Genomic DNA, 13,472 nt, shown 5'->3' with positions numbered 1-13,472 from the left:
ACTGGTAGTTTCTGGTGTGAGGTGGCTGTTCAGTTGTGGGACACTCACTGTGGTGAACTGGGATGAGATATAGGTAGAAAGGGATGTGCTGCTGGCTTATGTAGGGTTTGGGTGGAAAACGAAATAATAGAAAGGTTATGGAATTGGGTGGCTCTTGCTGAAAGCCATTAGTTGCTTAAAGAGACAATGACACCCTCGGGACAGGTAACCACCAATTTCATGTAAATTGAGTGTCAGAGGGCCTCACTGGCAGCATTTAAGAAGTCTCCTATAAAGAGAATCACTACTGAAGGTCAGATACAAGACCTAATGGAGAAGGAACACTTCAGTAAATACTGGTATTAATGTTTATTGAGCATTTGCCACGTTCTAAACATTGTGTGCTTTATGTGGATCATCTCTCTTTAAAACTGAAGTTTACAATAGTTAATTTGCGTGCCCAAAGTCACACAGCATGTGGCAGAACTAGTATTTGAACCCAGCCAGACCACGTTCCACTTTGCCTCCAAATCTAAACTCTTAAGCACTAAACTATATTATGTCTTACATTATTTTTTTTTAAGTTTTTTTTTTTTTTCCTTTTAGCGAGAGCTGTGTGTGCGTGGGCACCTGACCCTGGGACAAGGGTGTGAGAAGGGGAGGGAGAGGGAATCCTAAACAGGCTCCACGCCCAGCGTGGAGCCCAACTCAGGGCTCTGCCTCACGACCCTGAGATCATGACCTGAACCGAAATCAAGAGTCAGTCGCTTAACTGACGGAGCCACCCAGGCACACCTGTCTTTTATTATTAAACATCAAACACTACAAAGTGGCAAAACTCTGTTTTTGTCACCTGTGTGAAAAAGAATTCTGATTCAAGATACCATAAAATCATACAGTTACAAAATCTTAAAATTGTCACAGGTCCCATGGGATTATCAACCCCGCCCCCCCCCATGGAAGAATCCCCCGTTTTCAGGCGCATTTATGTAACAAATGCTTAATAAACATGTTGAACTGGAGAAAACATTTTCTGACAGTTGGCTATCCAGTTTCTGATTGCCAGAAACATCCCCCTGAGCTGACAACTATGTTGATCTGTCTTACAGATCAGTCTTACAGCTTTCCTTCATTGCTTCTGGGTACAGGAAGACAAAAAAGAAGACAGTTTTGTGATTTCAATGTTTGAAAAGCTTTTTGGTGTTAGTCCCCGTATCCATCGTACCTTCTCTTCCAAACCTCCAGAAGGAAAGGGAAACAAAACATTAGGGTCATGCGTTTTATTTTGCTCGAGTTTGGGCAAGTTAAAGTAAGATTTGTTGGCTCGAGACACTCCTTTCTTAATCTTTTTAATATTGCAAAATTGGACGCCTCCAAGGCAAAAAAGGGAACAGAACAGTAGAATCTACGTTCCAATCAGTTACATCAGTAAATGGGTGCATGGAGCATGTTTTTAGAAAATGTTTGCTATGGTACTGGGGGCAGAGAGGAAGCCTGTGATTGGTTCTTTAAAAATTTTCTATTGTTTTTCCTAAAGCACTGGAACTACTTGAGCGCAGCTAGGCCCCCAGTCATTAGCTTGAGGTACTTTCCCTACAGAAGGAACTTGTGACCTGCACCCTCCACCTGGAGGCTAGATTCCCCATAGTTCCTTCTTTCTTTCTCACTGGGCAGGAAATGCTTCTAAACTTTGGTGTTTTTCCCAGTCTGAGGAGGCTAAATCCCCCCGTATGTGTAAAGGCTCAGGGAACCACCGAGATGGTGAGACCTCCCGGATTCCTAGAGAATAACATGGAGGGGGGGGGTGGGGAGCTGTGAAGCACTTCTGGTGGGCTTTCTGGGACTTGTATTTGTCCCGAAGGTCTGGTTCTGCTGGTCTTCCTTCTCCTGGGTCGACCCCTCCGGCTCCGAGTTCCGGTGTGCGGGGTGGTGGAGGGGTCACCCCAGCAGGATGTGGAGGGAGGCCCCTCTGCCACGGTGCCCTCGCCCCTGCCCAGCCCAGCTTTGTGCTTTGACTTAAACCTAAATGATGGGCTCCATCAGGAAAGGCGTGGGAGGAAAGATGAGCGCTCCTTCTGCCCTTGTACAGAGTTCTAGAATGACTTCACCAGTAAGTGCAGTTCTGGTGGTTTAGACCTGAGGAGAAAGAAACCTAGAGAAGGTCCAGAAAAAGAAAACTACACAAATCAGGGTGGCCACAGATTTGAACCTGTCAGATCACATGTAGTGGAACTAGAAGACACTATTTGAAATCAGAATGATGCAGGGAGGAAAAGTAAGGGTAGGAAAGTAAGGAAGTACCTACAGAGATACAGAAAATGTAGCAGATAAAAAAAAAAAAATTAGGGATATTCAAGAATGAACACCAAAATGGAGGAACTAGCATGTCTTAGACTTGATGTCAAGGACAATTTTACCTCCTTACATCTGCCTCTTGGTACCTCTGAGCATAATAAAGCATGAGTTTGGTGCAGTATAGCAACTGCTTTATTTTATCCTTGGCCCGAACTATTACAAGTACAGCATACATCTCTGGTTGTGAGTGCGACCAGGAGAAAATAGGACGGGCTGTGTTAGTACAAACGCATCACTCAGTCTAGATAAACAACCTTAAACCATTGGGGTTATCTTGTTTCTATGAGGAAAAAAAGCTTATATTTGTTGTGCATCCAACAACGTGTTTATTTCTGGCGCTGAATACTTTACCTGGTAAGTTAGTATGCTCTGCCCCTAGAACTAAATGCTGCAGAAAGGGTGACTCAAACAACAGAAGCTAATTTTTTTTTACAGTTTTGGAGGCTGGAAGTGAGAGATCCAAGTGACAGCAGAGTTGGTGTCTACTGTGTCCTCTCCTAGGCTTGCTGACAGCGGCTTTCTTGCTGTGTCCTCACATGGCCTTTCTCCTGTGTGCATGCACTCCTGGATGTAAGGACATCAGTCCTATAGATGGGGGCCAACCCTATGACCTCGTTTCACTTTACCCCCTTGTCTCCAAATGCAGTCACATTGGGGGTTAGGACTTCAACGTATGAATTTTGGGAGACACAATTCTGTCCTACTTAGGAGGGTATTTTCAACGTACTGGCTTCCAGTGTATTCCCAATACATGTAGATTTACAATACAATATATTTTTAGTAACTACTTAGTAGTGTGTCCCAATTTTATTGTATTTAAAAAAAAAAGATTTTATGTATTTATTGGACAGAGAAAGACAGCTAGAGAGGGAACACAAGGAGGGGAAGTGGGAGAGGGAGAGAGAAGCAGGCTCCCCCCCAAACAGGGAGCCCAGCACAGGGCTCAATCCCAGATCCTGGGATCATGACTGGAGCCAAAGGCAGATGCTCAACGACTGAGCCACCCAGGCGCCCCAGGTGCATCCCAGTTTTAGCGTTGGTCAATCCGAGCTGCAGAAGGTTACTAAGGTCAGATAGGTAGATGGGTAGAAAGGATCGGAGACAGAATTCACCTGTCCAGTTCTAGATCCTGAATTCCTTCTCAGCAGCATGTGGCGTATCTTTTTCTTTAGTATTCCTTTGAATACACCCTGTTTATATAGTGCTTTAAGTTGTAAGACTGAAGTTTTGAAGACCACAGGAAATAGGAATTTTTCCTCTGGTCTTCAAAAGCTCTGCAGGGAAAGCAAGCAGTACAGTCCTCATTTTACAGGAGAAGAGATAGAGGCACAGAGATCGGACTTCACTGTGACTCCTTATCTCTGAAAGGGAGGCTGGAGCCTCAGGTGGTCTCAGGGTAACGTAGACAGTGCTCCACACTACAGTGAGAGACAAGGTCTGTACCTGATGTTTCCACGGCTTTCTAATTCCGGCAGCAGACTGAGTGAGCTTCACTCCCCATTCCAACATCTTCCCAGATAAAGATGGGTAATACGTGCTCTCCCAAAGGGGTCACTGCAATTCCAAATTGTTCCTGGTTGAATGGTGCCGGTGAGATACGTGTACTAGTTACTGGCATCATGAGAAAGCACAGAGGAAGCAGGTATTTGATCCAGAGGGGCAGGATTTTAGTAGGAAAAGACCCATCATAAACTCAGGAGGATGGCACTTGGGCAAGCCTGTTATCTTGGAATTTGGCCACAGGCCAGTTGTCACTAGTCAGGAAACAAAAATCTTGATTGTGGGCGGGCGGAAACCAAAGCAAGCAATCCTTAAGGACACAGAGATAAGACTTGGTCTCTCCTGTCCCCGTCTTAGTGAATTTGGATTCTATTCCACAGGGTCCATCCTGCTCCCGAACTTTGCAGCCAACCCCTAAAACTCACCCTCTACTGAAGTGGGCGGGCTGCTCCTGATTTAAGCTGCTGGTCTCAGTGTAGCTCACTGAAATTTTGCCTGAGTACCTGTTGATTATTTTGCAGCTTTCAAATCTATCAGACGCTTCTTTCTTCTGTTTTCCTTCTACACAATGGCTTGAGACCATGTTAGTTTTCTGACTGTTGGTGGTACCCTGTTACCTGGTTTTGCTGTGGATGATGTCCATGAGTTTCCCTCTGGCTATCTTAGTTGCTCTGTTTTTAAGGAGAAACGGGGAGATTCAAAAACTATGCCCCTATCACTGTCTTCTCTCTTGGGTCCCTCTGAGAGCAAGCGACACCTTCACAAAAATATACTGACAGAGTTTCCTACATATGCATCGCATTAGCTAGAATTATAACACGTGGCCATGCTTAAATAAACCCGGTGTGAGCAGGGTGTTAAACCGTGATTAGCATCAAGATTCACTCCCAGAATTAGAACAAAAAAGGAAGAACACGGAAGTACGTAGATGGTGAGAAATTGAACTTGAATGGGCCCTGCCTGAAAGGAACATGCCGGATACACGTACACCCAATTTGTGTAACTGGAACAAGTTTCTTGAAATGACACTTACTACATAGGAAAATGAAACATAGAAAATTCCAAATATAATTTTATTAATACTTTAAATACAATCTACTAAAAAAAAAATACCCCTTAAAAAGTACAAAACCAAATTTCACAGAGATTGGATTTAATGTGAGGGGCGTGCCTGCCTGTTCATAAGTTCGTTCCAGTCAGGAACACAGGAGGATAAGGCTACCTGCATGTCAGGTGCACTATTGAGCCTGTTTCTTTTCTTTGTTTTTAATCATGTCAAGATTGAAAATCCTAGTTCACACAAATAAGTAGTTGTGAATGGTAATGACAACAATATACTCTTTCTACTTAGCAATGGAAATTCATCTTTAATCTTAATCCAAAATGCTGATAAACTCAATGCCTTATAATAATTCCTTAGTGTGAATGATGAACTGAGCTGCAATAATTCATTCTCTTCTTCGGGCTCCAGGTTTAACTCAATGATTAATTCCGGGGTCTGAAAACCAAATGGATCTTTTATCCAAATACTTTCCTTTAATGATTTAAATTTCTCTTCTGAAAAGTAATGATGAAAGGTTTGAGACAAAGAAGCGAGATGCATCAGTATCTCTAATTTTATTTCCTTTAAGCGGTCTTCATTCATGCTGTTCTCTTCAATGTGTTGCAACAAAGTTGGGAACATATAGTAGCTAGGGCAATTACTTTTAAGTCTTGCTTTCCACAACAGTAATGTCTTTTGGAATGCTAGAATACCTTCAAGATACTGAAATACATTGTTTTTTTCCCTGTACTTTAAAATTTGACTCACCAAGAATGCCAAAAACATCACTTAAATAGGCCAGTTTTGTTACCCAAATGTCATCTTCAAAAATATTTGCCAAATGAAAAAACAAAAAACAAAAAACAAAAAACAAAAAAAAATATTTGCCAAATGAGATTGCTTTTCAAAGAGGAAAATGTAAATCTCATCCCTGAGTTCATATATTTTGCTCAATACTTTTCCTTGTGACAACCAACGAACTTCTGTATGAAACAGTAAGTGGGTATGGTTAACTCCAATCTCTGAACAGAATATTTCAAGAAGTCGACTGTTCAGGGAGCCTCCTTTAATAAAATTAACAATTTTCACTGCATTTTTCAATACACCCATTAGACTTGGTGGAATTTCCTTGGACACCAAAGCTTCTTGATGAATAAAACAGTGATTCCAAAGAGCCCTGTTATGTGTTACTTCTAACAATTTTTCAATAACCCTGCTGTGTTTTCCAGTCATATTTGCTGCTCCATCACTCAAAATTCCTTTAGTTTTTCCAGTTCAATTTATACTGACCAACAATGCACTTTTCTAATTCACCAAATAAATCTAATCCAGTTACGTGTGAATTTAAACTTAAACAACACAACAGATCCTCTGTAAAATCATCTTGCCACATGTATCTGATGTAAACCAGGAGTATTGGACAACTTGTGATATCGGTGCTCTGGTCGAGTTGGATTGCAAAATCAATCCCAGTCTGCAATCACGCAACAAGCATCGCCTCCGAGTGTTTTGCAATCGTACAGATTCGATGAGATACCGTATCGTCACTAAGAGGTACGGTTCTTAATTTAACAGCTTATTTATCATCAAAAATGGTCTGTACCATATCCATACATGCTGGGAGAATAATTTTTTCAGCAGCTGTGTGAGCCATTTTTTGTTTTGCTACCCGATAGGCAATCAAGTATGATGATAACAAGGCCCTCTCATTCATGGTTGTGGACCGACTAAGAAATGCTGGGGATGATTCTATGCTATTTCTTTCCCTTTGAAAATGGTCGTCTTCATCTTTATCTTCCTCCTCCACTTTCGCTATCACTACACCTTCCATCTCCTGGGTGTGCCCTGACTCAGCAGTTGGTGTTCGGGTTTAAAGAACTGGCCTCCTTGATCCAAACAGGGTCTGTCTGCAGGACTGTCCTTTTTGTCCTAGATGTTTTAGGAGACCAGTTTCTGCTATCCTGCAGAGTAGAAAAATTTAATGGCAGTTATGAAAAAGTAACAGCATATTGCGATGCTAATACCCCATGCTAGGAGTCATGAAGACAGTTCATTAAATCCGACATCACGGTATCTGTGCGCAGACAGATGCGGTTCATTACATTATGCTTTCGTATACAGCTCAATACCCATGGAAACCTTACGTAGTACACAATTACTCCTATTTTAAAAAGCTCAGGAAGATTAACTACTGTGTCTAACACCACAGTGTAGTATATCCACTACTCAAATCCAAGTCTGAAGCCCAGGTTCCTAACTATGCTGCTACACTGACATCTAGTCACTATAAAAGAGCGATCTGGTCACTTGTAAAATGACCATGCAAGTAGGGTATACAGGATGACCCAAGGGGGCACAGGGAAAAAAACTAAAACCTGTATTTATATTTGAAAAATACCAAAATCCACTTCACCATTCCTGATAGCCCCCCCCCCTTTTCCTTTGGTCCCCATCTCACAGCACTTACATTCTGTCACCATTTGTGTTGATGAACTTCACCTTCCAACTATTAAATTTTCTTTGCTCATTTCTCTTATTTAATGAGAGATCTTCAGAAAATCCCATCTGTCTCTGGTCTTTTAAGATGAAGGAAAAGGCATCTTAGTCTTTGATATCTGGGTCAAAGTTTTAAAGGTGGGAAAGTTTTGAAGGGGGAATCACATGTTCCTAGATGTGTTCCCTCCTAATAGGAGTATGAGTCAAAATGAAGGGACATGAAGGAAGTGAAACTCAAAAGATACAGGGCTGAGGTCAGGAGCACAGTCACTGCTCCCTGACCTAAAGAGGCCTGCAAGGAATGGTGGTGCTAAGATTCTGGGCAAGAGAAGCAGAAAGACGGGGTTTTACTTTACATTCCTTGAATGATCCCAGTACCCAGTCTTCTCTCAACTTTGGACTCACTGTTTCCATTACTAGTCTGGTATATGTAGTATTTTTATGGCTTTTACCCTGATTTTAATTCGTAATGGTTTCATGCCTTATCTCGACTGTCCCTCAAGAACACACTGTCTTTTGCTCTTATTGTTGCCCTGAAGTCATTCTATGTAGTTCCGTGCAACCCACAGACATTTAAAAAATATTTGTTCGAATACAAGGTCCGTATTTGCTGCCCATTTTTAGAAAGATCAACAAATTCCTCATAGGCTTGGTATTTCAACATCTGGAAGGGCATGGCATTTATAAATTAAGAGACTGTCAAGTTATTTCTAAAACATCTGAATAAGAATGGGAGGAATATTATAGTAGCACAAATTTGAAGTACAGAAATAAATTGTGTTCATGGGTAAGTTACTTACGTATCTCCATTGCACTGTGTAACCAACCTACTTCTCCAGCAAATTAAGTATCATTGATATGCTTTCAGTTAATTCTCTGCAATTGATTTCTTAATTGCATACAATCTTTTCAGCACTGATCTGTATTTTTTTGTTGTTGTTTTTGGTCCTCTGCCACTTCCTCTCAGTAATGAAACTATCTTTCTGGTGGCATTGCAGGTAGGGGAGATGGGACATTAGGTTTGGGCCAGGTGGATTTTTCAGTTAAATTCATTTATCAACGAATTTCCAAGTTGGAAGGGCCCTTTGAGATAATCTAGTTAATTTTACTGAGGACAAAATTGAGACCTGGTGGTGTTCTGTCCAGGATCATCCTGCTAATCAGTGGCAGAGAGAGCACTGGAAATGGTCTCCTAGTAGCCCAACACACTTTCCACTGCATCCTCAAGAGTCCCTTCACCACTCACCGCTTCAGGTCAAGCACAATCACCCTGCACAACTGAAAAATCCACCGGATGTCTGAAAACAGACATGTAAAAATCAGAAAGTTCAGAAACTGCCAGGAAAAGAGTGAAGCATATGTAATCTTTTCCTTCTGCGTCCAAATCACTTGATTCACTAGGTTTCGAACACTTACCACCACCATTATTGGCGATGGGCTTGGGGATGAGCAAAAGATCTGCAAACATTCATGAGGCTTAGTAAAGCTGTCCCCTTAAAAGAAAAAGGCCCGTGGAGCTTGATAACCTCGTGGGTCTTCCTCATTTTACATGTTGGGGTCTCTGAGAACTCAGGTAAAAAAGCCCTCACCAGAAAGAAAACAAATGCGGACAACTGGGGAACACGTATTAGGTCGGGGTCCTTTTGTCCGCTACCCCCTGGAGTGAAAACCGAGGACAGGCGAGGCACGCAGCGGACTGCCTCTTTAGGGTCCCAGAGGCACCTCATCCTAGGCCGGAAAACCAAACGCCGTTCCCTTTCCGCTTGGATCCGGGGGTGTCTGGCCGGAGACGGCGCGTCTTCCCGCCGAGGCTGGGATGCAGAATGGGGGACGTGGACCTTCCTCCACCCGTCGGGGGCAGTCTTGGCGAGGGAAGTCGAGGAACGCGGCTCTACATATCCATCTCTGTCCCCGCCCATCCTCCCAGGCCGGACCCGCGTCTCACCGTAAACCCCGGAGAAGTCTGGGGGTGCTGGGACAGAAAAGGGAGGTGACTCTGGAGGGGTCGAAGGGCAGCACACTTGGACCCAAGCCCTGCGCTCGCCACCACCCTGAGGGCGCGCGCACGTCTGCGCGGCTCACGGAAGCCGGAAGAGGGTCAAACCCCAGCCTTTCGGGGTCAGGCGGCCCTTCGGGGTCCACTCTAGGAACGCGGGAGGACGGCGGCCTTGTTCTCCAATCGCTGAGTCTGGTTTTGGGGGTCTCTCACCTCAGCTCAGCTTTTCCCGCCTCGGAAAAGGAGGCTTAAGTGTCCTTTGACACCATCCTGGTCGACTACGTACACGTTTATTGATGGCAGTAATCGTAAGAATTCTGGTTATTATCAAACAATACTGCTCAGCGACGGTGTGTCTGTGTCAGAGGAACTGTAACAAAAATCTGGACAGAGGAATATCAAAGACGAGAATCAATGTTTTCACAAAACCCAAGTGGTGGCTTCTCTGGGGACCCTGATTACGTACCGCCACTTGAATGGGCAGTATTTTCAAAAATTTCCTATGTGGGTAACAGACTTCTTGAGTACTAGACAGTGGTGAGATTATGAACTTGGATAAAAGTTACCAGGGAGTTTTCAGCCTCATAATAACATAATTACTACAGTTAGTCCAATTTTGCTGTCAAAATGTTAACACAATAGTTACGGCTTTTACCATTACTTAGGGAGATCAAGAAACCTCACCTTTTATAAAACCAGAAACAAGACCTTCAAAGACTGACACTCCAAATTCCAAGACAAGTCTGAGCACAAGGGAAAACCCATAAAAGGAAGAGCCACGTGCTACAGAGGCAACCAATGACCAGGTGATATCCTGAATAACCTTCCAAGCCCTAAATTCTCTATGAGGTTTGACCTTGATGTGGTTGTCACTCACTAAACTAAGGTCCTCCTTGAAGACCCCAGTCCTACAATTTCTTCCTTTACATACTTCCTCAAAGTTCCTTCCAGTGTTCCAAGTCATCTTAAGAGCGATTACATTGTTATGCATTCTTTCTTGTCTAAACCTTGTCCTCTCCCCTTCATCCCTACTGCCGCCTCCTCTGGCCCCATTCCTACACTAAAGTGCCTAAAAGGTTCAGGAAGGTAGCTTATTGAATGTAGGTCGCTGGGTATGTTTTTGTATTTATGTAGTGTGTGCAGCAGGGACTGGGAGGGCCTTAATAATAACTCCAATCTTTGCCTGCTGATCTACTGGCACAAGGAACCTTAAGGAGCCTGGTGATATTCTTACTTTCCAGTTCACTCGAACACTTAATGTAGCTCCTAGAAGAAAATGTTCTTCATGCGAATCAGAACCATAACCCAGAAGACTCTGGGTTTGGAGATATGAAGCACAAATTCCACAAGTGAGTTACTGCATATGATAGTAATAGGGGCTGCCCCGTACCCCTTGGTTCCTGTACCCATTTAGTCTTTCTATTGGAGACAAAATATTGTACATATGTTATTGGTTCGAGTTATCAGTGCATATACTGTATCCTAGAGGACAGCTCCCCAACGTTGCAAGTTGTAATTTAGCTGAGTCTTCAATATACCATTCCATAGTTTTTAAAGATTTTATTTATTTATTTGACAAAGAGAGGGAGCACAAGCAGAGGGACAGAGAGAAGCAGGGAGCCTGACACAGGGCTTGATTCCAGAACCCTGGGATCATGACATGAGCCAAAGGCAGATGCCCAGCCAACTAAGCCACTCACGTGCCCTTCCCATTCCACAGTTCTATCAGATAGCTGCTTCTGGGTGGTAAGTAAGCACCATGAATTCTGTGGTTACAAGCTCATTGTCAGACCTCCTTGACCATAAAACGTGTTCCTTGATTTAAGGTATGGCTAATGGACAAGACATCCTATAAACCCTCAGATGATGGTGCTGGTGGAGATAAAGCAGTCAGGGAAAACTCCATGTTTAGAGCTTGTGTCAACTGTGGTGTAATATTTTCTCTCTTTTGTAACTATCATACCTAGTTCAATGGTGGGCATATAGGAAAGACTAAGAAAGTGCTCAATCCCTTGGGAATAGTTGTTCATCTATTTTTCTTCAAAGCAATGCAGTGTAAGATAAAAACGACAACTTTTAATAGATGTGGCTAAATGCTAACAGGTGGCTAAATGTTGCCACCTGTGTCATCTGAAGAACTGTTGGAAGAAAATTTTTGTTCAAAAGCAAAATTAGTTTCTTTTGTTAGGGACTGATGCCTACTGAAGAGAAGTGGACTCTTTTTTTTTTTTTTTAAGATTTTATTTATTTAAAGAGAGAGAAGAGAGAGGGCAGGGAGGGAGGAACAGAGAGAGAGGAACAAGCAAGCAGACTCTTGCACGTGCAGAGTCCGATCCCACAACCCTGAGATCATAACCAGAGCTGAAACCAAGAATCACATGCTCAACTGACTGAGCCACCCAGGTGCCCCAGAAGTGGACTCTTAAATGAGTGCCTCCCAAGGCCCTCTCACTGGAGCAAACTGCATGAGTCAGCTAAAGCTTAAGACACAAATGCACCCCTGCCATAGTTTGCTCACTTCTGGGGCAGAAATGCAGCCGCCTAATTGGTACAACCTGTGGGGAAATGGCAACTCAGGGAAAAACCCCAAACTCACAGTGATCCTAGAACATTAGAAGAGCTGTTAATGAAGAGGAGGGAGTAATGTGCCATCTACGGTCCCAGGAATCTCAAAAGGAACAACAAGCATCATTAGGGAGTATATTTTTGTTCAACAAAAGAAAAAGTTTCTAACTGGAGCTGTGCAACAAGCAACTGACTTTTTTTTTTTTTAAAGATTTTATTTATTACAAAAAAAAAGATTTTATTTATTTATTTGACACACAGAGATCACAAGCAGGCAGGGAGGCAGGCGGGGGTGGGGGAGGGGGAGAAAGCAGGCTCCCCGCTGAGCAGAGAGCCCAGTGCAGGGCTTGATCCCAGGATCCTGGGATCATGACCTGAGCCGAAGGCAGAGGCTTAACCCACTGAGCCACCCTGGGGCCCCTGCAAATCACTTTTTATTCTTTAAGAGACTTGCCAGTCCAATTCCAACCCAAGATATGCCATTTTCTAAGGATCTGGGAGGTCACAAATTTCTGGCACAGCCCTCCCCCCTCCCCCAATCTGTCCCCATGCTCCCTGCTTTACCTGTCCATTTCTGTATAATCCAGTTTTTCCACCAGGGACGCAGCTGTCTTCCAGGCTCAATTTCTCTGAGGAAACTCCAACTTCCTCAACGCCCTGTCCCTCCCCCAAAATATTACTAGATTCTGATCCCACGATTTTTTGTGGTCCTCATACGACCCAAACGCCTTCCACCCTCGCTTTAATCAGTGTAATTTGGGGGCGCCCGGGGTAGCACATTTAAGGGACAAGCTCCCGGTTTCAACTCAGGTCTGATGTCAGGGTCATGGGATCAAGCCACACAGCAATCACTGAGCAGTCTGCTTGAGATTCCCTCTCTCTCTCTCTGACCTTATCCCCATCTCTCTCTCTAAAAAATAACATAAGATAACATACATAACACAATACAACACAACACAACATTAAACATAACATAAAATCTTAAAAACAATAATCAGTGTATTTTGTACCCCTATGCCGTTTCCCCCACCCGCTGACTTAAGGAAGTAGGACCACGAGGCCCGCCGCTCCTCCTCACCCCCGAGACTCGCACCACGTGGGCGGCCACCACCTCACGGGGGCTCCACGGTCGGCTGGAATCAGGGAAGGGCCAGCGGGGTCGCTTTCCCAAATTCGGGGCTGTCGCGCTCACTGCTAGTAGACTGGCTACAAAAGCTGTCAGCAGGATCAGCACCGAGGGAAGTCAAACTGGGAAAAACACACGAAAAACCAGGCAAGAAACCCTCCTCCATACTCACCCCTCATCCGGGGCCCTCATCCGGGGCCCTCATCCGGGGCCCTCATCCGGGGCCCTCATCCGGGGCCCTCATCCGGGGCCCTCATCCGGGGCCCTCATCCGGGGCCCTCATCCGGGGCCCTCATCCGGGGCCCTCATCCGGGGCCCTCATCCGGGGCCCTCATCCGGGGCCCTCATCCGGGGCCCTCATCCGGGGCCTGCCTTCCGCCCACGGTCGTCGGACTCCGCCTCCGGAAGTGCCA

Source organism: Martes martes, assembly GCF_963455335.1.
Source record: "Martes martes genome assembly, chromosome: 18".
Classification (NCBI taxonomy): domain Eukaryota; kingdom Metazoa; phylum Chordata; class Mammalia; order Carnivora; family Mustelidae; genus Martes; species Martes martes.
Note: the sequence above shows the minus strand (reverse complement) of the source record.